We start from the raw sequence: 26,268 nt of genomic DNA, 5'->3' as shown, positions 1-26,268 counted from the left end.
TGGATCTAGGTTTCTCTATTGTTCATGCAATTCATCTAAGACTTTAAACCCTAGTTCTAGCATAAAATTAATCATATTAACATAAGAAAGGGTTTTAGATCTTACCTTGATTATTATGTAGCAATAACAATCTCAAATCCTCCTTTGAATGGCTTTAGAAAGCTTAGAGTCACAAGTGTCACTCCTCTAATGGTTCACAAACACCAAGAGCAAGAGGATGAAGAATGATAAGAGAGGAGGCACCCAAAAACGTGTAAAAACCCTAAGGAATCACTTCTCCACGTTTTTGGTGCTCTAGGGATCCTTAAATAGTGAGGCTATTAGGGTTATCTAACAAGGAAACCCTAATTTGAATGCTTAGGCCCTAAGCAACCCATGGACTCCCTCCTTTAAGGCCTAGGACGATTTCTAATGGGTTTCCCCATAGAATTCGTCCACCCCTCTAATATGGAGTCCATTAGCCCAATATTCAACTATCACACAATTAACAGTTCTAGTCCCTTAAGTTTAATTTATGTCTTTTAGCCACAAAATTAATTCTTATTAATTCTTGACTAATATTAATTAAACAATATGATTTCTCCTTTAATATATTATTCTCATAATATATTAATAAATCATAATTAATCATCTCTCTCCATAATTCATCCTATCAAGTTGCTTTGCTGAAGGCAACCCAAAAGGACGATGCGAAATCGGGTCAAGTACAAACCAAAATAGTTATGGACTTAGACACTAATCCAACAGGCACACCTTGTTCATTAAATCCATAAACACTGCGGGTGCATTGGTTAATCCGAAAGCCATCACTACAAACTCGTAGTGACCATAACGAGTTCGGAAGGCTGTCTTAGGAACATCTTCCTCTAGAACCCGTAACTGGTGATACTGTGACAACCTGATATTTAGAGACAATGTAATGTAAAACCTGTCAAATTTAGATCAAAATATAACTTTCCTAAAATCTTATTTGGGTTAAATCAAGTAGTAGGAATCGTAACAAGGTTTTCATACATATAAAGAACACAAAAATCCGAGTTATAACGAAAAAGTTATGACCATTCTAAGATTTCGACAAAACCGGCAACACCGATTAAATGAAAAACGTGAAGTTTCAATACAATATTTTTTAGCCTTAAGTATCTAAATGAAAGTTTTAGATAACATTAAACCGTGAGCGTACATAAAAAGAACGTCCAAATCTGACTTCGTATGAGGAAGTTATGATTTTTCGAAGATCCGGATATAGTAGTAGACAGCTAAAAACTCGAATGATAGCTCGAGAGACTTTTGACCGAAACAAACTAAATGAGAATCGAAGGTCTCAACAATAGTAGCACAACAGCGAAAAGTCTGACGAAAATGGACATCAGATGAAGAAATTATGGAATTTTAACGGACTTTTCGTGTCCCGGCCCATTAAAAATAAATAATTAAAAAATAAAGTCAAAATTTGCCAATGAAGTCTAAATGAGAGTTATATATCATATTTTTAGCTACGCGTGCATATAAAGAACGTCGAAAATGGAGCTCGTACGCGAAAGTTATGGATTTTACAAGTTCGAGGCCCGAAATCCGAGGCTGTCAGGATTGCCACGACGTGGCACAAGTTTACCGCGACCCGGAAAGTGACTGAGGGCGTCCAATCAATGGAAGAGTATAAGTTTTACTCCCCACGACATGGCCATCCCTTTCCACGACATGGCACACCCCAAAAATGACCCTATAAATAGATTTCAAGGGCTCCGAGTTCCATTGCTCAGTTCCTTTCTTTTTTCGCGCCGAAACTTTGCGTTTAAATCCCCGAGACCCTCCCAAAGCCCCGGTTTTCACCTTCAAGTCCCGAAGGAAGGTTTTGTGTTCCCGAGATCCCCGAGATTCCCGTGAATCCCGAGATTTTCCCGCGTTTTCAACTCTTCCTGTCGAAGTTCTGCTCGATTCTTCTCTCGATTCTTCTCTCGACTACTTCAAATCAACCACTTCAATCAAGTGAGTTCATAGCCCTATAAACTACACTTTCAAATGTGTTATAAATGCTTTTTATACACTTTTAAGGAGGGGAATACAAGTAAACATACGATTATCATCGTGTGAAAAACATAAATCTGTTGTTATACTTTTTGGTTATGAAATCAATCACATGTGATTTATAACTAATATACAATTGGACTTACTACACGTTTAGCCGTTTCACCAAACTGAGTACTTCAAATAGCTTTCTCAGATGTTTTTACATGTTAAAACACTTTTAGAAACTGTCTTACAAACGATATGTTTCCTTTTTGAATCTGTTATAGTTGTGCTTCAAACAAAGGTTTTCTTACACTTAAACTGTCTTGTCAACTGTTTTCGAATTGTTTTATAAATTGACATCAAGTCATAAATTCTTATTTATTAAACTTTTCAAAGGTTTTAGAAAACCTCTTTTATACTTTTATATTGTTAAATGCTTGCCTATATATGTATAGTTAAATAAGAAAGGTTTAAAAGATTTGGAACGACTAGCACGCCTTATTTCTTTTTCTGTTCTCGTTGGGATGTGGCCTTAGGTTATCAGTTATTCATTCAAATGTCGTCTAAATATTAGTTATATAGATCATGTATACCTATATAGACATAAAAGTTCCATCAGTTAGTTCAGTTCCGACACTCTTGGGTAGCAAGGATGTATAAACATACTTGGACACTCATCAATTACATTCCAGTAAACTATTATAGGAATAGTTTAGGGGATACAAAACATTATTCCTATTACAAGGAATCACGCAAGATTCAGTTCATTCATGAGTCTGTACCAACGTTTTATTTACAAGTATACATTCTTCATAACAAGGATAATCTTTTCATACAAAAGGTATTTCATTATATTACTCGTGAAGTTGTTGTTAGCAAACATGTGAGACAATGGCTTTGTTAGTACCAAAATGAATGTCCCCATTTGTAACCAGAGTCTCCTGGAGGGAGAGCGCGAATTTGTGTATAGATCTATACGGGTTTGACGAACCCGCACCTAAACTGTAAGCTCCAGTTAGACCGGAAGGTCTGGGGTGACAAATGTCGACATTAGTACCACGTCTAGTATGGTTATGAGAAACTTACAACAGCGGAAAAAACAACCCTTTTACGTAGTAATATACATTTAACTCAATCATGCTCAGGGGCTAATAACTATACCATGGGATATTATTAGCATGTTCACAATTCGGGATAAACACTCTTTTAACCAATTTTACTTATACAAAAGACTCACACGGAGTATTAGAAACATGTTCGATATAGATAAACTATTTTCCTTATTACCTTTATATTGTGACTCATACACATAAACGACGAGGTAGACTATAACTTTTATAATAATAGTTAAACAAGGGAAAAACCGTCACATTTATAGTGATGCGTACTTCTAAAACATTCAGGTCTTGGTAGAAGACTACTTTCTAAAACATTCAGGTCTTGGTAGAAGACTACTTTCAAAGGTCTTGGTAGAAGACTACTTTCAAAACACTCGGGTCTTGGTAGAAGACTACTTTTTTTATACTAGTAGAAAATATGGGATTTCTAGGAGTTTTCAAAACATATACAAACAATTACATTGAACAATTTCAAATGTTATCATCAAACTTATACGAACAATGACATTAAATACTTATGAACTCACCAGCTTAAATGCTGACCTATATTTTCAAAATAACTTGTATTCTCAGGTCACCAGTAGACAGGTACGATGACCAGGTTTTGCGAAGACGGAGCAGTCAAGACTCGTCTTTTATTTTGATTACTTGTTGTAATGTCTTATTACTATGAAAGAACACACATGTATTAAACTATTACTATTAATACAATATACGATGTTGTTGCTTGTTTACTACTTTACATTGTTGTGATACATACATGACGTCCTCCACCCTAGAACGTTTCCGCCATTCTCGGTTTTGGGGTGTGATAGATACCCGGATCTTAAATCAATCTTTGAAAAGTAGCTTGGTCCTTGAAATTGGTCGAAAAAGTCGTCTATCCGCGGTAGAGGGTATCGGTTCTTAATGGTTAGTTTGTTTAGCTCGCGGTAGTCGATTCACATACGGAATGATCCATCCTTCTTGTCACACCCCCAAACCGGGAAAACGGAAACATCTGGGGGCGGATGACTTCATCTTGTAATATCATAACAATGTATATAAATGAAACATAGCCATCATCATGATCATACATTCAAGACTACAACATACATGGTTTACAGTATTGTGTTTGTTCATAAAAATTACATCCCAAAATAACAAATGTATGATGAAACCAAAATAGAACATTCATTCAAATCCATAGTTGTAAAGAATCAGCTCACTGTGTTTTTGAGAATGCAAGACATTTGAAAAGAATCAACATAAAAATGTTTGTGAGTTCATAAGCATGTTTATATAAAAACTTTGTAGTAGTTTGTAAATCTACAGAAAATCCAATATTTTCTTGTAAAAATAGTTTGCAAGTCTTGTTTCCAATCATGCATAATTGCATGTGTATTCTTTGTTAAACTTGTTTTGAAAATGTATAGTGAGTGATTCCCAGAAAATCTTGTATTTTCTTTTATATGAAAAGTGTGGTCTTAAACCCTGAGACCCGAGTGGTGAACGTAGATGTAAAGTAGTTGATGCATAGGTTTGTACTTCGTAACATGAGTAAAGTGTAGATATTGGGTAAATTTTAATATAATATTGTTATTCTCTATGGGAGTCGTTATAACCATACTAATGTGATGGAGTGCCTGCCTTGACGTTCTTCGGGTGTCGGTTTCTGAGAAGATATTTGTCACCCTAGACTTGCCTGTCAAGCTGTAGCGAGCAGCTTAGGTGTGGGGTGTCAACCGGGTATAGATCTATAAACAAACTCCCGTTCTCCCTCCAGGAGACTCTGGTTATAACTACAGGGCTTACAGTGTACACTAAGATATGTACGGTGAATGTGTGTCTTACAAGAGCTTAACGAAATTTACGCTAACATTGAGTTTCATTATTTAACGTTATAAATAATGTTACTAGGGTATAATTTGACTACAAATCAATGGTGATAAAACAATATAATCGTTTTTACCGAAAGTGTCAAAATATGACATTGTTACAATTGTTGTCACTAAAGGTCTAATACAAATGGAATTTTCACATAAGGCCCAACTTTACTCAATTTGTTATAAGAGGCCCATTTTTATTAAGATGTTCACGAATGGCCCAATATTATCCAAGGTGTCAATAATGGCCCATTTTTATCAAGAATGTCGAAAAATGGCCCATTTTTATTAAAATGCTCAAAACAACCCATTTTTACAAAAGTATTCATTTAAGGCCCATTTTTACTAAAATGCTCAAAAATGGCCCAAGTTTATTAAAAAGCCCATTTTCGGCCTACTTTTGCTAAGATGTTCAAAGATGGCCCAAGTTTATTAAAATGTTCATTTTTGTCCCTTTTATTCTAAAATATTCAATAAAGGCCCAAGTTTATCAAAATGTTCAAAAATGATCCATATTTACTAAAAAGGCCCATTTTCGGTCCATTTTACCAAAATGGCCAAAATGGTCCCTTGTTAATGAAAGCTTCCATTTTTATCATTTTCCATGTTTTCTTGTCAAATTTTGTTTAAACATAATTTTTGGACTAATCCTTGAGATATTTATCATGCATCAAAGGAAATATATTTCATGTAGAAACTAGTTTTCCATTTTTAACAACATGATAACTTAACTAAGTCCAACAACTTGAGATCTAACAAAAATCTCGAGTTCATAGTCTTTTAGCATGAATTTCACTACATTTAACACACATGTCATGCAACACATGCACATACAAGCAAATATACAAAGATTTACACAAGACTTTGACTTGTATCCTCCCCCAAAAGAAAGAAAAACTCGAAAATAGGTGTATGAAGTTCACCTTGGGTTTTTTTTTTGGTTTGAGAAGGAAAATGGAGTAAGTTTTCGACCCTAAGTACTTCTTTGAGGAGATCTTTGAAGTTGTGGTGGTTTTAGGAGCATAAACACGAAAATGAGGTGGTTATGAGGAAAAATCTTAGTATAAGAAGAAAGTGAACAACTTGAATAATGATATAAACTTACCAAGATTTTGAAAGTTTGAAGAACCTTCTTGAACCCACACTCTAAACTCATGATTTTGGAGCAAGAAGGGAAAACTGAGTGAACATTATTGAGGATTGAGAGGGAAATGATATAATTTTGAAATGAGAGGTGAGTGAGGTGATGGTGGTTCGGCCGAGTATATGGGGAAGGAAGGGAAGATCCCTCCTTTGATGTACGGTGGATAAATTTTTCACCTCTTGATACATGCTAGGTAACTCTTAGATGTTTGTTATACAAATTTGATGTGGCACACTAAATTCAACCCCTCCCATGTGTTCCCTTTCTCTCTCTCTCTTTTTTTTTTTTTTTAATTTCGATCGGCCCAATTGAGAAAAGAAGGAAAGAAAGGGATCTTTAGGCTAGAAGGCAACCGAAAACATCCTACGCCCAATAGGGTTTGCGGTTTGCTTGAGTGATTGGGCTTGGATCGGCCCAAGAATGGTTTTGGTCCAATACTAGGTCAAAAGAAGTGTATTAAGCCAAATAAGGATTTTTGACCCATTAGGGCCCATATATGGGTTTTATAACAAAATGCGGCCCATTAAGACTTAAGAATAATTTTCATGGCCCAATAAGGGTCTTATGGCCCAATACGATATTAAATACGGATTTTTGGCCCAACTATGGACCAAAGGCGAGTTTTCGGCCCAAAAGAATCAAGTAGAGAGGTATCGGCCCATTAGGGCCCAATTAGAAAGTTTTGGGTCCATTAAGAGGTTTGGACCGAGAGAGTTTGGGTTAAGGCCCAAAGTTGAGTGAATCTAGCTTATTGGGTTATATTTTGGGCTTACATGAGGAAGTTTTAACTAGAAACACAATTGTGGATGTATAAATCTATATTGTATTGAAATTAACTTACACTACACATAGTGTTACATAGTTACACCAAGGAACTATCTTGCACATGGAGAGGAAACCTAGCCCTAAAATGCTAGTTGTGACACTTCTTCTTCACGAACAAGACCGGCGCTCCCCAGGGTGAGAAGCTCGGTTTGATGAATCCTTTGCTGAGTATTTCCTTTAGTTGACTGGATAGTTCCTGCATCTCTGCTGGTGCTAAATGATAAGGCGATTTGGCTATTGGGGTAGCTCCAGGAATTAAGTCGATTCTGAACTCGACTTGGCGTTCTGGTGGTACTCCAGGGAGATCTTCGGGAAAGATGTCAGGAAAATCACGAACTTCAGGAATGCTTTTTATCTCATTCACTTCCTGATTCCCGTCTACCACGTGAGCTAAGAACACATGGTATTCCTTTCATAAGTACTTATGGGATTGGATGCACGATATGATTCGAAGGTTCATGTCTAGCATGTATGCACGATGGGTACTTAACCAATCCATGTCGATGATAATGTCGAAAATTTTTATTGAGACCAGCATAAGGTCGATTTGGAATGAATAGCTATCTAGAGTGAGTGTGCATCCTATATATATCGCTAGTGTTTTCAGTCTTGCCGTTATCCATTTCTACGATAAATGTTTCTTTTAGTGTTTGCGGTTGTTGATTGAGTGAGTGTTTAAATTTGTGGCTTACGAAACTCCTCTCCGCTCTACTATCAAATAGTATGCATGCATAAGAGTTATTGAGGAGAAACGTAACCGTGACCACTGTGGCATCTACCAAGGCTTCTTCATGACCTATAGCCAAAAATCTCCCTACTCGACCAGCATTCCCTGCTTTCGAACAGTTCCTCTTGAAGTACCCAGTTTCACCGCACCTATAGCAGGCCTGGCCTATTCTAATACCCGGGACCTGGTTGATTGGTTTTTTCTGGTGCCTTATAGAAATGGGCAGTGTGCCCCTTCTTGTTGCGGTTAATGCAATGCATGTCTCGGTAGGGTCTGTGATGATGGAAATTGCACTTGCTGCATTTCGGCGGATTTCCAGCATACGACTTCGCTAGTGTAGGGGCAGCAGGGGTTGTTGCAGCATGAATAGCCACAATCTATTCTTTCTTAGTAGAGTCCTATGTCGATTGTTTATTCTTTTTGTCCCAAAACTTCCTTTTGTTATCGTTCACTTTGTCTTGTTCGGGGACAAGGGTTGCTACTTTTGGACGAACACCATGGTCTATGAGTCTTTGAGCCAAGTGTTTGGTGCTATCAAATGTAGTAGGGTTTGAAGACTATACATTCCCCTGGAATGGAGGTAACAATCCCCAAATATACCTCTCAATCTTCTTAATTTCTGTGGGAACCATCCTGGGACATAAAGCTGCTAGGTCACTAAACCAAGTAGTGTAGGATATTATGTTAGAGCCTGTCATGGTAAGGCTCCAAAGTTCCTACTCCAGTTTCCGTACCTCGCCTCTCGGGCAATACTCTCCCAACATCAGTTCTTTTAATTTCTCCCAGCCCATTGAGTCAACCACTATGAGTGTAAGTGACTTGATATGGCTATTCAACCATGTGAGGGCCCTATCAGAGAAAGTGCAGGCAGCAAATTTCACTCTACTTCCTTCGGGGCAGGAGCAGATCTCGAAGATTGACTCCGTTTTCTCAAACCATTGCGATAGAGAAATGATTCCTCCACTCCCATTAAAGGTCTTGGGTTTACATTTGGTGAAGTCCTTGTATGAACACTCCCTTGGGTGTCCATGGCTATCCCCATGATGCGAGTTCGTACCGGTTCCAGCCCACTCGTGCCACTAGCATTGATTTAGGTTAGGGCTGTTGTCACAGCCGCGGATATTGTCGCTTGGAAAACTACAGGTTCGAATTATTGTGGTGGCGGCGGAGTTTGAATTATTGGAGGATTGTTGTTGACACGCCTATTTGATTTCCGTGCCGGCATCTTTTAGCTATAAAGTTTTTAAAGCTGAAAATGATGGTAAGAGTTTGATAGTGATTATAAATCGGATGCCCGTTGAACAAATTTACCCTAATTCCATACATATTCTGCAAAAAGTTTGAAATAAATTCTAACACAAGTAATAACCTGTAAAGTAACAACAAGAATTTGATAGTGATTTTTCTAAACAAAAGAGGATGTTTTTCAAATTCATTGGTAGATTAGAAGTATAGAGTTCGGAAAATTTGACATTGAAGTAGGTTTACAACATACCAACTTAACGAGAAAACTTTGATAGCATACCGACCTATCGAAAAATGAACTTTTGAGGTCTAACTATATATATGAAAAATAGCACTAGTTCATGTACGTAGACTTAATCTATATCGAAAAGAGTGAGTAGAGTATGCCCTACTCGCGAGGAGTGTTGTTCTGCTTCATACTATTTTCAGCCCTAGATTTAGCCAATTGGTGTTTTGTTTCAAACACACACCTTTCCAGTGCTACTTGGTGCTCCCAAAGTTCTGTAACCTCGGCTCGGTTGGAAATTAATTCCCTATGTAGGGCCTCGGTGTGATTTATGGTTAACTCTTGGTCTTCGTTCAGGTGGTGGAGGCGAACCGTGTTGACTACTGTGGTAGTACCAACCTCCACGACTCGGTGGATGGCTACTCTTGCTTGCTCGTCGTTACGAGCAACTCGACCTACTAATGTAGGGAGGGCTTTGTCTATTGAACCTCCCTCAGTAAGGTTGTAGAAGCTTCGGTCCACATTGTAGGGAAGTTGCTGACCCTGTTCACGACTCCACCCCTCCAAGTTTATTGCCCACTGAGGTGTTGGACCTTGGAAGTTCTGTTAGGGATTGGGATTTTGGGCAACTTGAGGTTGAGCATAGACTTCTGGTTCTGAGTCAGAGTCTTCCTAAATATCCTCTTCGTTCTCTTCCTCAGAGTCTTCTTCTATTGGAGCCACAGGGTCATCTTCTGGTTCTTCTTCGAGCAATCCTCCGTTCCCCTGATTGGGAAAGTACGTGTCTCCCAGCAGATGAAATCCATCCATGATATCTACGCAAGAATAGGGGTGTAAGAGACATTTAATAGATCTAGAATGGTATGTTATCGTGTTATAAATACTCCTATAGTATTTAAATCTATGTTAAGTTCTAATGTTTCTTTGTAATAAGAGTGCGTAAGTTTTTAGACTTGTTACAACACCACGACCATTCCTAGTCCTATGCTAATCACCTCTCGAATATATATAGTTGATCAGGCTATATTTATCCCAGACCTGATTTTATATCCTAAGGCTTACTCGTGTTGTTCAACAATCATAATACTTTTGTTTTATTCAGGATATGATATTGATCTTCTATGTATGCATGTATACTTTTATAAAATATTAATATATATTAAAAGTATAACTCTTGGTCAGAGTGTTTTATCCCACTATGTTTATAGTTATATATCTTTCATGGGTTGATATACTTTCTTCACTACAAACAATGCTCTGATACCAATTTGTCACACCCCCAAACGGGAACGACGGAAACATTCGGGGGCAGAGGACGTCATGTACAGTATCATAACAATTGCATAATGGTAAAACAAGCAACAACATCCAATGTATTTAAAATAATTAATACATGTGTGTTCTATGTATTGATTGTAAGACACCAAAAATGTATAGCAAAATAAAAGAAGAGTCTTGAACAAGCTCTATCTTCTCAAAAACCTGGGTGCGTATACCTTACTACTGTTTCCTAATAATACAAGTTATTTTGACAAGAGAGTATCAACATTTAAGTTGATGAGTTCATAAGCATTTAGTATTCGAAGTTTGTATTTGTTCCCTGAAAATGCTAGTATGTTCCTCAGAAAATCCCAAATTTTCTACAACAAATGAAAATTAGTCTTAGGCCTTAAGACCAAAAATGTTTGTATGTTTTTGTACTCTGAAATCGTGTAAGTGTATGTTTTCCATAAATGTATGTTTTCTTTAATAGAAAATAGTGTACTGCACTTGTATGAACTCTATAGTGTATTAGTGTTGAAATATAATGATAGGTAGTCCTATTACTTAAAATAAAACCACTGAAGTAATGTTAGTTTTTGTAAACTAAAATGATTAGTTAATGCTTAATGTGAATGAGATTATAACCATACTGAACTGACTAGTGGCCTACTCGACGTTCTTCAGGCGTCCGAATGTTATGAAATTTGTCACCCGTAGACCTGCCGGTCCAACTGTAGCAAACAGTCGAGGTGCGGGATTGTCGGTCCCGTATAGATCTATACACAAATTCATGCTCACCCTCCAGGAGACTTTGGTTATAAAATAGGACTTTAGCATGTACCTTAATAGGTACCATGAAGTGATGGCTCACATTCAAGTATTAGCTCGATTACGTATAGTGTATATATGTTTTCTTGTTCTTGCAACTGAATAGAATATTTGTAATGAAAAGTAACTATACTTACGTATTTTTTCATGTAATGTATCCTTGGACTAGAAAATAGTGTGAATGGATTTCAAAACTATACCTATTATAGTTTACAAGTGTTATGTTTGTACTAAAGATGATTAACAATGTTATTGAAATAAGTTTAATACTCATATATATATATATATATATATATATATATATATATATATATATATATATATGGCATGTATAATTAAGGTTTAACTGACAGTTAGACAGGTGATCCTACCCTAAGCCCACAACCATACAAGGAACAAGAGTTAAGGCAAGAGCAATAGTCCTAAATCTGTTAAATCCTAATTGTACACACACACACACACATATATATATATATATACATATATATATATATATATATATATATATATATATATATATATACAGGTCTATATAAACAACAATTTAAGAGGTTGAAAACACAGTTTAAAATGGTTTGATAAGTTTATAAAAGTATTTAATATCTTAAAAATGATTTGTAATCGTATGTAAGTGTTAACACAACTATCTTGTGTTTTACTTGTATTCTCCCCTATAAAAAATTTTAAAATGCTAAAACATAGGGGTATGAACTCACCTTATGTGAGTGTCCGAGTGAAGATACGGTGTAATAGAGTTAATTCCACAAGTTAGAACCCATAACAAAACAGAATCCTAATAGAATTTCACGCAATATATATGTATATAATTAGCGAATATAGTAATAAACATGTTTATGGAATAACCTAAGATGTAAGAATCACTTACAAATAGGAGTATTAGAATTTAACCGTAAGGGAGATTGGTGTTTTCGGCCACCTATGTGTTTTCGATCACTTGATGATTCAATTGGTTTTCTTGGTGAAACCAAGAAGGTCAAGGTGTTTTCAATTGTAGTTAAGGAGATTGGATGATAATTTCCAAAAAGGTATGAAGAACACTTGATGAATTTAGCAGGATCCTATGAAGATGTAGGTGATTATCGCAAGATACTTGAGAGAAAAGTAAGGTTCTTGGCTTGTGTTCTTGAGAGAAAAAGAGGTGTTTTCGATTGGAAGGTGAGATAATGAGGGTGATTTCTCAGTTCTAGGTATTTACAATAAGATTTAGTGAAGTGACACATGCATTGGAAGGTGTGAAATCACATTGGAATGGGTGCCAAAGGATAGAACTTGGCCTGTTCTCGGTCAGGAACTCACATCGAGTAACCACGTTTTCGGCCGAGAATGGTTTGCTGCCTCGCATGATTTCGGTCCAAGGAGTTTACGACCGAAAAGGGTTTGCGGTTCGAGACAAGTGGCCTTTGCGAGGGTTTTTGGTTCGAAGGCTTACATTTATGCGAGGGTTTTCGGTCCTCGCATTTGGATAATTATAGTACAACCCATTTAAAGTAAAAGGGTTTAGCTATATCATAACTTTGGATAAGCTTCTAATAGTTAAATAAATCAACGTGTTTGACTTTTATTTGACAACTTTTGACTTCTTTTACTTTTACAGACCTGAAAATAACGTGTTGTCACACGTACCCACATTCATATCAATGAAGGGAGGTCATTACGGACCATCCGATCGCAAAACCCAACATCTAAGATACGCATCCATCCAACACATTCTCGCCAGAGTGGCGAAACCTCCTCATGCTGGCCTGCTATAACTGCACTCACTCTTGGAACTTCCACCAACCCTACGACAGCTCGTGCGTGCTAATCACACATAAACGTTGGATTCCATAAACATTCGTATACTTGATTTTACCCTAAGCCCAGAACCAAACGAGGAACGGGAAATAAAGCTAAATCAAACATTCTCAAGCTATAAAATCTTAGTTATGTACAACTATGATGTACACACTAAGCAAGTATAAAAATGATGTCAGTCCCATCTAGCATACAATAGATACTCCTAGGCTATTAGGCATCACAATTCAGGCAATTCTATCGTGCAATTCTTAAAGATCCCTAGCCTATAACTAGCATGCAGTTCTATCATAGTCATCATAAACAAATAACAGTACGTGTATCTTGGGGTATACGTTCTTACTTCGGCTAATCATACACATTTCATCCTTCCTTAGTTACTTTTGAAAAAAATTTGAAAACTTTTTCAAGTCCTTAGTTTGAGTCTAGATTAACATGAATGCTCATCCAATCATCTCAAACAAGGACTCTGATACCAACTTGTAACATCCCAAAATCAAGGCAAAAATTTTCATTCTTAAACCAATCCAAAAACCACAAATATCACAAAATCATAGTTTCCAAAAGTCATAAAACAAGAATCAGAGTATTCCCAAAATCACAATCTCATAAAATAATGGATGATATGCACGATCAAGCCTTCGCATTGGTCTTGTCCTATGAAATATCTTAAACCATAACAATCAAACTGTAATCCCAAGCTTAGTGAGTTTCCCCAAAATACCTAACACAACATAACATATACAATCAAACATGTTGGGTCCACATATGATCATGATAATTCACTTCTATACCATCCAAAAGAATATATATATATATATATATATATATATATATATATATATATATATATATGTATTTAAATGGCCAATTATGTATGTGTGACAACCATAGAGAGAAGTACCACAAATAACAAGAAAATAAATAAATAAATGACTACATGAGATAAATCCGTTTGGTCCACATCCTTATTTATAATTATTAAGAACTATTTAAAAAGACAAAAACATATAGGTGTAGTAGTACTTTACACAATGTTTTATTTCGAAAACAGTACAAATTAACAACTTTTGCATAAAAGAATCTTACAAAATAAATCATATACAATATTGCTCAATGTTACTTTTGGTCTTAAGTTCTCTAGAAAAAAATTTCTTAAAGTAATCCACAAGAGATACCCTTATAAATTTTGGTGGTGTCTCGTGAGTGATTAGGCTTGGCGCCGGTCCAAAATCAACATCTATTTTAGGGGCAAAAATGTGGCAATTGATAGCCTCTCCTTCTTAGAGTTCACTATTGCTCTATGCTCAATGCTTTTATATAGCCCATTTGTCACAATTTGATGACATCAAATAAACTTTACAATTTTAGTAACTAGTTTAAAACCACCATTACAGTGTTGGTCTATATATCTCGTTGTTAAATACATAACAAATCTATAGCTACTCTACAAGGCTCTTTGAATTATAAACCAACCAATCTGTTGCCATTTACCTATGTTTCATTTTCATGAATCATTGTGCTTATGGGACATCTTAAATATCCATCAGAACTTAAATCTCCACGTATCATGTTTGATAAAACAAAAAGGTTAAATGACGAAAAACCATAAGGTAAAATTAACATGATTGATTATCTTGAGATATAAATTAGTTTGAGATAGAAATGATGACCTCTATGATGTGCCCAAGATTGACTATGCATGAATGCATTAGGGAGTGGTTTGATCGGAATCCAAATGCCATCCTTTTTTATCTGCAAACCTTCTACTTCATTGATTTGAATCACGAAGGTGATTTCAAGAGGATCTGAGTGAGGGCGGAGACCAATGACTTTTTCAGGTTCTAGACATGGTGGGTAATATTTCATCCTCATAGATTGTAACCCTTCATCAAACAATAGTTTCATATCTTTAACCTTGATCTTCAAATCTTTTGCAATGAAGATGAGAGTTTTTAGTGTAACGCTCTTAATTTCTCTTTAGAATGCTTCTAGGGTATCTGTCACACCCCAAAACTGGAACGGAGGAAACGTTCGGGGGTGGAGGACGTCATGTACAGTATTATAACAATGCAAAGTAGTAAATAAGCAACAACATCATCCATTGCATTAATAGTATAATTTCATACAAGTGTGTTCTTTAATAGTAATAAGACACCAAAAATGAATAATGAAAATAAAAGACGAGTCTTGAACATGCTCCGTCTTCTCAAAACCTGGTCATCGATACATGTCTACTGGTGACTTGAAAATGCAAGTTATTTTGAAAGCGTAGATCAACATTTAAGTTGGTGAGTTCATAAGTATTTAGTGCCAATGTTTGTATAAGTTTGATGAAAATGTTTGTAAGTGTTCAATGTAAATGTTTGTATATGTTTGAAAACTCCTAGGAAATCCTATATTTTCTACTAGTATAAAAAGTATTCTTCTACCAAGACCCGACTATTTTGTATGTTTGTTTCTATGTAAAAGTGGATGCTTTTCCCAAGTATGACTATAGTTTTATATTACTCTTTATGTGAGAAGATCACAATTCGAATATAATGGGAAAATGTATATGTGTACTGCAGTATTATTTGTATTAACTATTGAAGTAATAACTACCTTAAAGTCGATGGTTTAGTTAAGGCAAAATGTGATATGATTTTTACCATACTAAGCCGACTATAACACAATGATGAAATTCGTCGGAAGAAATGACATTTGGCACCCGTAGACTTGCAAGTCCCATTGTAGCGAACAACAAGGTGTAGGATATTCAATCCAGTATAGATCTATACACTAACACACGCTCTCCCTCCAGTATATTCTGGTTACAAAACGTGACATAATGAAATGGTCGATGTGTTATGAAGTAGTATCTCATATTATGTTATCTCTGAATCTTGTTATAGTATACTTGTTATAGTAATAGTATTCTATGTATAGTATTCTCTGTATAGTATCCTTTGTATATTATTCTCTGTATAGTATCCTTTCTATATTATTCTCCGTCTAGCATTCTTTGTTATAGTATTCTCTATTATAGTATTCTCGGTTATAGTGTTCTCTTTTATAGTATTATTTGTTATCGTATTCTCTGTTATAGTATTTGTATATGATAGTATTCTTCTAAACTATACCTATTATAGTTTACTATTAATTTCTGTAGTTTTAAAGAAGGAAGGTATGCCTTTGCTACCCAAAGGTACTGAACTGATTAATAGTACTTTTATATCTACATATGTATACATAATATATAATTGATATTTAAACGACCTTCTGAAAAATAACTGATATTCTCTCAGGCCACATCCAAACAAGGAAAAGGAAATTAAGCGAGTTATCAGTCCTAAGGCCTTTAAACATTACTTATATATATATATATATATATATATATATATATATATATATATATATATATATATATATATATATATATATTGTCACACCCCAAAACCAGAACGGCGGAAACGTTCGGGGGTGGAGGACGTCATGTTTAGTATCACAAGATATGTATACAGTAAGCAAGTAATGAACAACCATTTCATTTCGAAAGAAAGTGTTTACAATGTGTGTGTTTACAAAACATAGAATTTATAAACGAATAACAAAAAAAGACTTGAAGCTATAATGCTCCATCTTCTGAATTCCCAGAGAGAGTACATGTCTACTAGTTTCCTGAGAATACAAGTTATTTGAAAGAGTTGATCAGCAATTAAGTTGGTGAGTTCATAAGATTTTAGTGATGTAAGTAAGTTTTAAAATGTTGTGGAAAAATGTAGATGTAAAATGGTGTTGAAAATGTAGTGTAATATGTAGTTGTAAGATGTTGTAAGTTGTAAGTTGTGTTTTGAAAAGGTTCACATGTTCCTTTAGAAAATCCTATATTTCGTACGTTGATGGAAGTTTAAGTAAAATGACACTACAACTCTTTCTATGGGTACTAAGTGGGTAGAAGTTATATAAGACTCAGAGTAAACAACCAATTGATTGTGCGCATCTGCCCTAAGCTCACAACCGAACGAGGAACATAAATTAAGGCGGATAACACACATCCCATTGGTTGTTAGATCATCATCATATATATCCCTAGTGTATTCGCTTGGTACTCATGGAGTTAATTGTAATGGTTCCTTTATATCTAATGTAAAGTTATTTAAGAAAACCCATATTTCTTATTATAAAATGGTGACCACAGTGACTACTTTTATAATAGCTTAGTTTATATTGCTATATATAATCTAATATCGGATAGAAAGTTAATTAAGTGAATCTGCCCTAAGCCCACAACCAAACGAGGAACAGGAAGTAAGGCGGAAAGCACACATCCAACTACCTATTAGGTATTAGTTTTATATATAAACATGATGTATAAACTAAGGTATTGTAGAGTTATTCACCTAAGGTCCTTTAAACTATACTGGTTTAATAAAATGGATTAAACCCTTTACTGGGAAGTTTCTAGTCTTGTATGCCAAAAGTACTGATTTTGAAATGTATGTTTTGTGCTAGGAAAAACCGTGCTTTAACTTTGTGTCCTATAACCTGACCCATACCTGGTACCCTTAGGATGACTTAATGTATACTGAGCATACATTTATATAGAAACAGATAGAAAATAGATTGGGTGAATTCGTTCCAAGCCCACAACCAAACAAGGAACAGGAAATGAAGCGGAGAGCACACATCCTATTACCTGTCGGACCCTATTGGTATATATATATATATATATATATATATATATATATATATATATATATATATATCCTATGATGTATACATTAAGGAATCATAAGACTAGCATTATGGTCCTTTCTTTTAAACGTAGCCATCTACTAAGGCATCTTCTGTCAAACGTAGCCTTCTACCAAGGCATCTACTGTTATGTGCTAGACTCGACTGTTCTGTTTGTCGTTTGTAAAAATGTAAGTATTGCAGTATTGTATATAGTAACTAGTAATGTACTAAATGCCTTAAATTGATTATTAAGGTATAATGTGATGGCTAGATCCCATACTAAATTCTCTTCCTGTCAAAAGATTCTGGGACCCAAACGCGACCTCTGCAATCAATTGCAAGCCATGAACATCCACATTAAAATTATGTGATCATGTATACCCAGTATAACTATTAACTTTTGTTTAGAACAATACGTTAGTGATTCATTGGTATAATTAGATCCTGTAATAGTGCCATGCTATAGCATCTTAGTATGTTCGTTCTGTTATAGTATCTTAGTATCTTCTCTTGTTATAGTATCTTAGTATGTTCTTTCAGTTATCGAGTATTGTATCTAGTATGAATTGAACCCCTAAAGTATACCCATTATAGTTTACTGGTATTCTACTTGAACTGTTATTGAAAAGACTCATTTTACTACCAAGGTATGCTTGTACTTTAAAAACGGAGTGTTGTTAAACTATAAAGCAACATAATTGTAAAGTAGTTTTTGAAATATTTTGACCACTTATAGAAGACATAAGCAACATTTTGAAAGATGTTTATAACAAATAATTACACAATTATCATTGTGTTCAACTTGTATCCCCCCCCCTTAAAAGCATTTATAACAGTTAAAAGATTCATTACGGTGTATGAACTCACCTGATGTGGGTGATTCAAACGGGTATGCGTGTAAGGTTGAGAAGTTCCATGAATGAAGTCCCAAGATACAATAGGTCCTAAATGACATATAAGAACACATGTTGACATGAATATAGGGTTTATAAACAATATAAACAACTATATGAAAGGAAACACTTTTTGGGACTAGGAAACACTTTGACCAAGTGTTGGAATCACATGTGATTCACTAAAAGAGAGTGTACGACCACTTTGAGGAGTGTGCGGCCAAGGAATGTGTGGCTGCACACTCATGGTAATGAGTGCACAAAAGTGTTTACCAAAGGTAGGGAGGTTTGTGGGACGATTATACAACAAGTGGTGAAACTAGAATGGCACTTTGGAGGCTTTTAAGCACTAAACAGAGGGGTGTACGGCCACACCTGTGTGGGCGGCCACACACACCATATGTTCTTGAGTTCTGGCATTTTCGACGATTTAAACTAGTGTTCTAAACAAGATTCAAGTATTGGGACGGAGTACGTACGATCTGGAGGCTCAAGAAGGCTCAAAATCACCAACAACAAGTGTGTGTTCTTGGTGTTCTTGGTGAAATGGTTGAAGATTTGAGGATCTAGCCAAAAAATGATTTCAAATGGATGAAATAAAAGGATGTAACTAGTTTAAGAAGATTAACAACAAATCAAGGGAAGAACATATACATTCTTGAAGATTTAAGTTGAAAATCGGATTATAGTTGAGAGAGAAATCGAGTTCTAGGCTTGGGAGTGTGAAAAGGGATTAAAGGAGGATGAGATCTACACTTATACACATGAGTGTGCTGCCAGGAGAGGGGTGTGCGGCTGTACACTCCTTATGTTGGAGTGTAAGGCTCGATTTTGGTGCTAGAAGTGTACGCGATCCATTCCTATGCTCAATGCTTGAATGTACGGAGCTTTGAACCTTCAAACAGACTCTAAAAAAGGCTAAAAGATAGCAGAAATGAGTATGACACTCAGTTAAGTTGACTGTCTGATCTTTACAAGGCAAAATAACAAAAAAAAATCAGGCTGTCACATCATCCCCCCCGTTAGATGGAATTTCGTCCCGAAATTAGCTTTTTTAGCTGTACTACTGGGGTTGCGTTCCTCTGATTTGCAGAATATCCACTTGTAGACCTAGCAACCTTGCCTTGGTGTTAATGATAGGATTCATACTAGGTCCATCTATCATTACCTCGTATATACAAGTCGTATATGATTAGGATTAGTAAGACGGTCGGATGTGTGACTCTGCTCTAGGTCCACAACCAAACAAGGAGCATGAGATAGAGCGGAAACACACATACTAGATCTGCGTAATCATAATCATGTACCACACTTGCGTATACACTGAATAGTGATAGGTGGGTTGTATTCGTCCATAGCCTCTGTGCTCGAACTTGGTCTGCTAGACGAGTGGTATTTCGTGACGGTTTGTTGACATATGATGATAATGCTTCGGAGGACAAAGTACTCTCCGAACGAGTACTTCGGGGTTTAGAATACGAAATATAAAACTGAGGTTTAGGTCGGACTATCAATACGAATGGCGAAGGTTTCGAGAACTTGACGATCGAGGCGACAGAAACATATGAACTTAGTATGGTGAGGACCACGCCAATTCATGACGAATGATAGTAACGGACTCTTTACTAAAAACTTTTTTGGCCAATTTGAAAGAAACATCTGTTATATGATGATGTATCTCTAGTGTCTTCGACAATGTACTCCTAGTGTTCGACAATGTACCCTTTGTAAATGTTCTAGTGCTTTATGTCTTCCTTTTGATGTTAACACTCCCACGTATCGTACCGCTATGTGCACATACATACAAATGAACGTGCTTTGATAACTGATGATGATACTGAATATCATGATCCTCCTCGGTACCACTACGATCGCCTGTCATATTCAAGTTATGAATATTTAAGATGAATGAGACAGTCGACTGAGTAACTCAGCCTCAAATCCACAACCAAACAAGGAACATGAATTAAGGCGGAACCACTCACTCTAAGTCTGCAACATCTTAGTTATGCACAACCCTGATGTATATGCTAAGCCATCATAGCTTATCTAAACGGATCTTTTAGTTCTCTTGCATACCGTGATCTATTTCAATATGTGAGTTATTATAATTACTTTTAAGTGTTTTCCCTAAGTTTTATTCTTATAGAAATATAAATTTATTTTTAAAGTAATTACTACATCAAATGCACCATTCATTACAAGTTATGAATATTTAAGATGCATAAGACAGTCGACTGAGTAACTCAGCCTCAAATCCACAACCAAACAAGGAACATGACTTAAGGCGAAACCACTAACTCTAAGTCTGCAACATCTTAGTTATGCACAACCCTGATGTATATGCTAAGCCATCATAGCTTCTCTAAACGGATCTTTTAGTTCTCTTGCATACCATGATCTATTTCAATATGTGAGTTATTATAATTACTTTTAAGTGTTTTCCCAAAGTTTTATTCTTATAGAAATATAAATTTATTTTTAAAGTAATTACTAGATCGAATGCACCCTTCATTACAAGTTATGAATATTTAAGATGAATAAGACAGTTGACTGAGTAAATCAACCTCAAATCCACAACGAAACAAGGAACATGAATTAAGGCGGAAACACTCACTCTAAGTCTGGAACATCTTAGTTATGCACAACCCTGATGTATATGCTAACCCATCATAGCTTCTCTAAACGGATCTTTTAGTTCTCTTGCATACCGTGATCTATTTCAATATGTGAGTTATTATAATTACTTTTAAGTGTTTTCCCCAAGTTTTATTCTTATAGAAATATAAATTTACTTTTAAAGTAATTACTAGATCGAATGCACCCTTCATTAGAAGTTATGAATATTTAAGATGAATAAGACAGCCGACTGAGTAAATCAGCCTCAAATCCACAACGAAACAAGGAACATGAATTAATGCGGAACCACTCACTCTAAGTCTGCAACATCTTAGTTATGCACAACCCTGATGTATATGCTAAGCCATCATAGCTTCTCTAAACAGATCTTTTAGTTCTCTTGCATACTGTGATCTATTTCAATATGTGAGTTATTATAATTACTTTTAAGTGTTTTCCCCAAGTTTTATTCTTATATAAATATAAATCTATTTCAATATGTGAGTTATTATAATTACTTTTATTCTCTAATGCACTCTTCATTACAGTTTACGGTCTAAAGAGATGTTCTTAGACCGTAAACACCTTGTTCTTGGCTAAAAATGATGTTTTCAAGGTGGTTAACTAGTGATTCAAGCATATATCAAGCTAATGGTAGTGTACTTACTTATTACAAGCTTGTAAGGGTGATTAGGATCCAAGAACACTAGTGTGTGTTCTTGGTGAAGTGAAGAACACTTGAAGATCTATCAAAATGAAGAGATTTCATGGATGAAATCATGTATAACCACTAGATAAAGAGATGTAACAACAAATCAATGGAAAGAATTCTTACATTTTTGGAAGATCAAGATGAAGATCTTATAATACTTGAGAGAGAATTCGTGATTCTAGGCTTGTAAAGGAAAGAAATGATCAAAATGATCATGAATTATGTATATATAGGGAGTTTACAGTTACCATGACCGTAAGCTCCAAAGTCTTGACCGTAAACTCCTTTTGAGGAGGTTTACGGTTTGCTAGATAGTTTAGAACTTACACTGACACTTCCAAACACTGATTCCTTTGATGCACTAGCCTCAGAATACTCAAATAGACTCTAAACAGTGCTAAAAGTTACCAAAAACAAGTCTAACTTTGATTGAAGTGAATGGTTGTAAAAGATAGAAATTTCAGATTATCATAGTATCTCTGTCATAAATATACGTCATTAGATATTAAAGGTTAACAACCTCTAATAAAATGGGACAACTACATACGATGCTTATAATATATTATTATGTATCTCTAAATATTATTAAAAGAGAACGTTTAATTCTCCATTTAGGAAATCAGGGCCATTCATTGCATTTCAATCCTATATTCTAGATCCTTGGATTATTTGCTGATAACACCCAAAAATGTAACACCCAAAGTCAGGAAGGCCAAGAAAGGAAAGGAAACCCTAAATTTAAGGGACGACTCGACGATTCCAAGGAGGAACTCGACGAGTCCGAGCGGGATCCGGGTCAAGGAGTAAGTGACCGACTCGACGAGTCGGTGTCCCGAGGGGGACAAGGTTAGACTCGCCTGCTGTCTTCTGAAGGACAGAGCGAGGGATTGGTGGGAAGAGATTGGTCAAGCATTGGGGGATGATGCCGCGTTGGACGCGATGACATGGAGCGATTTCTCGGCCAGGTTCAGGGTTGAGTTTTCACCGGTTATTGAGGTGCAACAGTTGACACGGGAGTTTCAGGATTTGACGCAGACCACTGAGACTGTGGCGGAGATCACCGCCAAGTTCAGGGAGAGGGCTCTTCTTGTACCGCAGTCTGTCGCGGATGAGGAGATGAAGAAGGCCCAATGCCCCAGTTTGTTTTCAGCAGGACGGGTGATGGCACCTGCCCCTGCAACTTTGAGGATCACAGACGGCCGTCAGGGAGTGTAGAGGCGCCTGCGGTAGGAGGCAGGGCTTTTCAGATGACTACCTTGGAGGCGTGAGCAGCATCGGACGTTGCAGGTATGCGATTTCCGATTTTAGTTCTTTTATTTGTGCATGATTATATTGTTATGGTTCTGCATCATTATCGGTATGAGTATTTTATTTTGTGCGGCTTGGTTGTGATCGAGTTATATGCCATCTGCATACCTTGGATATTTGGAGGGTAGTTAAGGGATAGGCTCTATTGGAAAAGGTTACCTAGGATGCAGTACCTGTAGCATGCCTGGGAGGGACTTGGTATGTCTCGCTAGATCGGAGTTGTATAGTTTTAGAGATAGATTGGTTAGATTCCTAGCTATGGTAAGCTTGGGTTCCTCAGCAGATTGATTATGGAATGGTAGCAAGGATTGGGATTTCTTTTCGAGCATTGAGCAGCAAGGGTTAAGCAGGATCGAAGTGGGGGAGAATCCTCCAAGCGTGCAAAGGTAAGAGCATGCAGATTCAGAATGAGTGCTCGATCTTTGAGAAGGAAAGGAAGTAGTACAACGTTTGATGGATTGAGGATTTTAGGGTTGGGAGTTTGAGAAACTCCCCATCAGCTAGTGCGTGTGATGGTGATGGTTAGTGCGTGGTTGGGAATTCAGGTTGGTGGATCGCCTGTAGGACTCGAGTGAGTCGGAATGAGGACCTTGAGAACTGATAGCACGGGGTGCTTTCGTATTAGCGGTTAGTGGTAGAAAGTGTTGTAAGACTACGGGGCAGCCGTAGCATGCACTAGCGGCCAGTGGTAGAAAGTGTTGTAAGACTATGGGGCAGTTGTAGCATTCACTAGCAGTCAGTGATGGAAGGTGATGTAAGAATGCGGGTAAGCCGTAGCATTCCTTAGTAGCTTCGTTAGCGGAGTTGGGGCAAGGTCCTTATCTCCTAGTGAGCAGATAGGGATCAGGAATGGGTAGTGGACGAGAATGGTAGGGAGTTTTCATGTATAGCCCTAGAGAGGTGAGACCTTGGGGGAGGCCCTCCAGGATATAGTAGGGTGAGACCCATGGGCGAGGCCCGTATGGGATTAACAGTGTAGGTGAGACCTGAGAGCAGGGTTGCTCAGTAGTATGGTTGGGTGAGACACGTGTGCGGGGCCCGATCGAGGGTGGTTAGACAAGTGGGACTAGAAGGATAGAGGCGGGTAGGACCCGTGGGTGAGGCCCGTGAGTTTTAGCAGTACAGGTGGGACCTGGTAGGGACCTTAGTGTCAAGATAGGGGATCGAGGAGCCCAGGATTGTAGTGCCTGTATGGAAGAATAGATTGAGCAGTTATAGGTGATCGAAGTTTCTTCGAAAGTCGCTGGGAGCGACTAGGAGTTGTGTTGGGACTAGCTACCGGCGGGAGCCGGTAGTAGTGCGGGTATGCAGTGTATGGTGGAATTCAGTTAGTTGATCGTCGGGTGCTCGACACCAAACTATAGTAGAAAGAATTCCCAAGTGGATACTGGCGATAATGACCCATATTGGAGGTAGCGGGCGTGATGGATTTGGCAAAGATAGGATCTTCACAGTGACAGAGGGAATAGTTGGTTATAGAGCATTGCCTTGGGAAGGCAAGGAAATCGCGCAGCGAAAGAAGGGGTGAACCCCTATGGGTTCAGTGCAATACTCAGAGAGTACCAGAAGGATTGTCGGTTGAGTAAGTTGTGTTTTCAGAATGTTCAGGGTCAGGGTTGACCCGGGATTATTATCCGCAAGGATTAATGTTAGTCGAAATGACCGGGCGAAAGACCAGCGAAGGTGGGCAGCTGGTGTTGGATCAATCAGTAGAGTATTGAAAGCAGATCGCAGGCAGTTGGCCATAGCAAACTTCGAGGACAAAGTTTAGTTTAAGTGGGGGAGAGTTGTAACACCTAAAGTCAAGAAGGCCAAGAAAGGAAAGGAAACCCTAAGTTTAAGGGACGACTCGACGAGTCCAAGGAGGAACTCGACGAGTCCGAGCGGGGTCCGGGTCAAGGAGGAAGTGACCGACTCGACGAGTCGGGTCTGAACTAGGAAAAACCTAAATTCGGGATTTGAAACCTATTTAAGCGCCTCATTCTCTTCCCTAGGGTTCCTTTACTGCCTCTCTAACCCAGAACACCAAACCCTAGCCGCCATATCCAATTTTGAGCTAATTATTGCCATGAAGAGTGCATTAAAGCCTGGAGAAGGAAGAAGAATCTTGGAGGTGCAAGAAGGGACTATAGATCCGGGATTGGGAAGACATTTCTGAACATTTGGAGGTAATAAACTAGTTCTTGGACTCTTTTGTACCTAGATCTATGTATGAGTTTTGGGCATTGTTGGCATGAAGTAACCATTTCGAGCTAGAAGCTCAGATCTGAGGTTGCTACCTCAGATCCATGCTTGTTTTGGTCTAGAATCCCATAAATTATTAGCTCTTGGCATGTTGGCGAATCATGGTTGTCATAAACCCTAGTTCATGGTGTATTTATCCTAGATCTCCTTCTCTACACATAAAGTTTGCAACTTTACGTGAGGAATAGGCTTGGGAAGGGTAGATCTACAGTTTGGAGTCCATGAATGACTCAAAAGCCCTCTGCATGTATGAAGATCTAAATGGACTCGGCGAGTCCTTTGAGTGGACTCGGTGAGTAGCATGAAGATTAGGAGGACCTCGACGAGTGGGATGAACAGCTCGTCGAGTCGGATGAAGTTGGGTAGGAACTCGGAAAGTTGGAAGAACAACTCGGTGAGTCGGTTGAAGGTTGTCTTGGACTTGGCGAGTCTGGTCGTGAAACCCCAAACCCTTCGAGCTGAGACTCGAATCAGTGAGTCGAGTGGAGACTCGGTGATTCGGACAGGACAGGACTCGGAAATCGGTGGACTCGGCGAGTCATGGACTGACTCGGCGAGTCGAGTCAAGAATGGAAGGACTCTGAACATATGAACTCGGCGAGTCAGTAAGTAGACTTGGCGAGTAGGGTGGACCTGGGAGGTTGACCTTGACCAGGACTTTGACGTTGACCAGAGTTGACTTAGTTGACTTTTGGGGGTCAGTT

At 37.4% G+C, this 26,268-nt stretch overlaps 1 pseudogene; it reads right to left on the bottom strand.

Moving 5' to 3' along the window:
• Positions 1-14,166: 14,166 nt before the first annotated feature.
• Positions 14,167-26,268, bottom strand: part of LOC111909520 (protein SRG1-like) — a 42,962-nt pseudogene continuing 30,860 nt past the window's right edge.

Source organism: Lactuca sativa, chromosome 3 (assembly GCF_002870075.4).
Source record: "Lactuca sativa cultivar Salinas chromosome 3, Lsat_Salinas_v11, whole genome shotgun sequence".
Classification (NCBI taxonomy): Eukaryota; Viridiplantae; Streptophyta; class Magnoliopsida; order Asterales; family Asteraceae; genus Lactuca; species Lactuca sativa.
The sequence above is the reverse complement of the archived record's forward strand: the minus strand, read 5'-3'. Positions and strand labels throughout refer to the sequence as shown.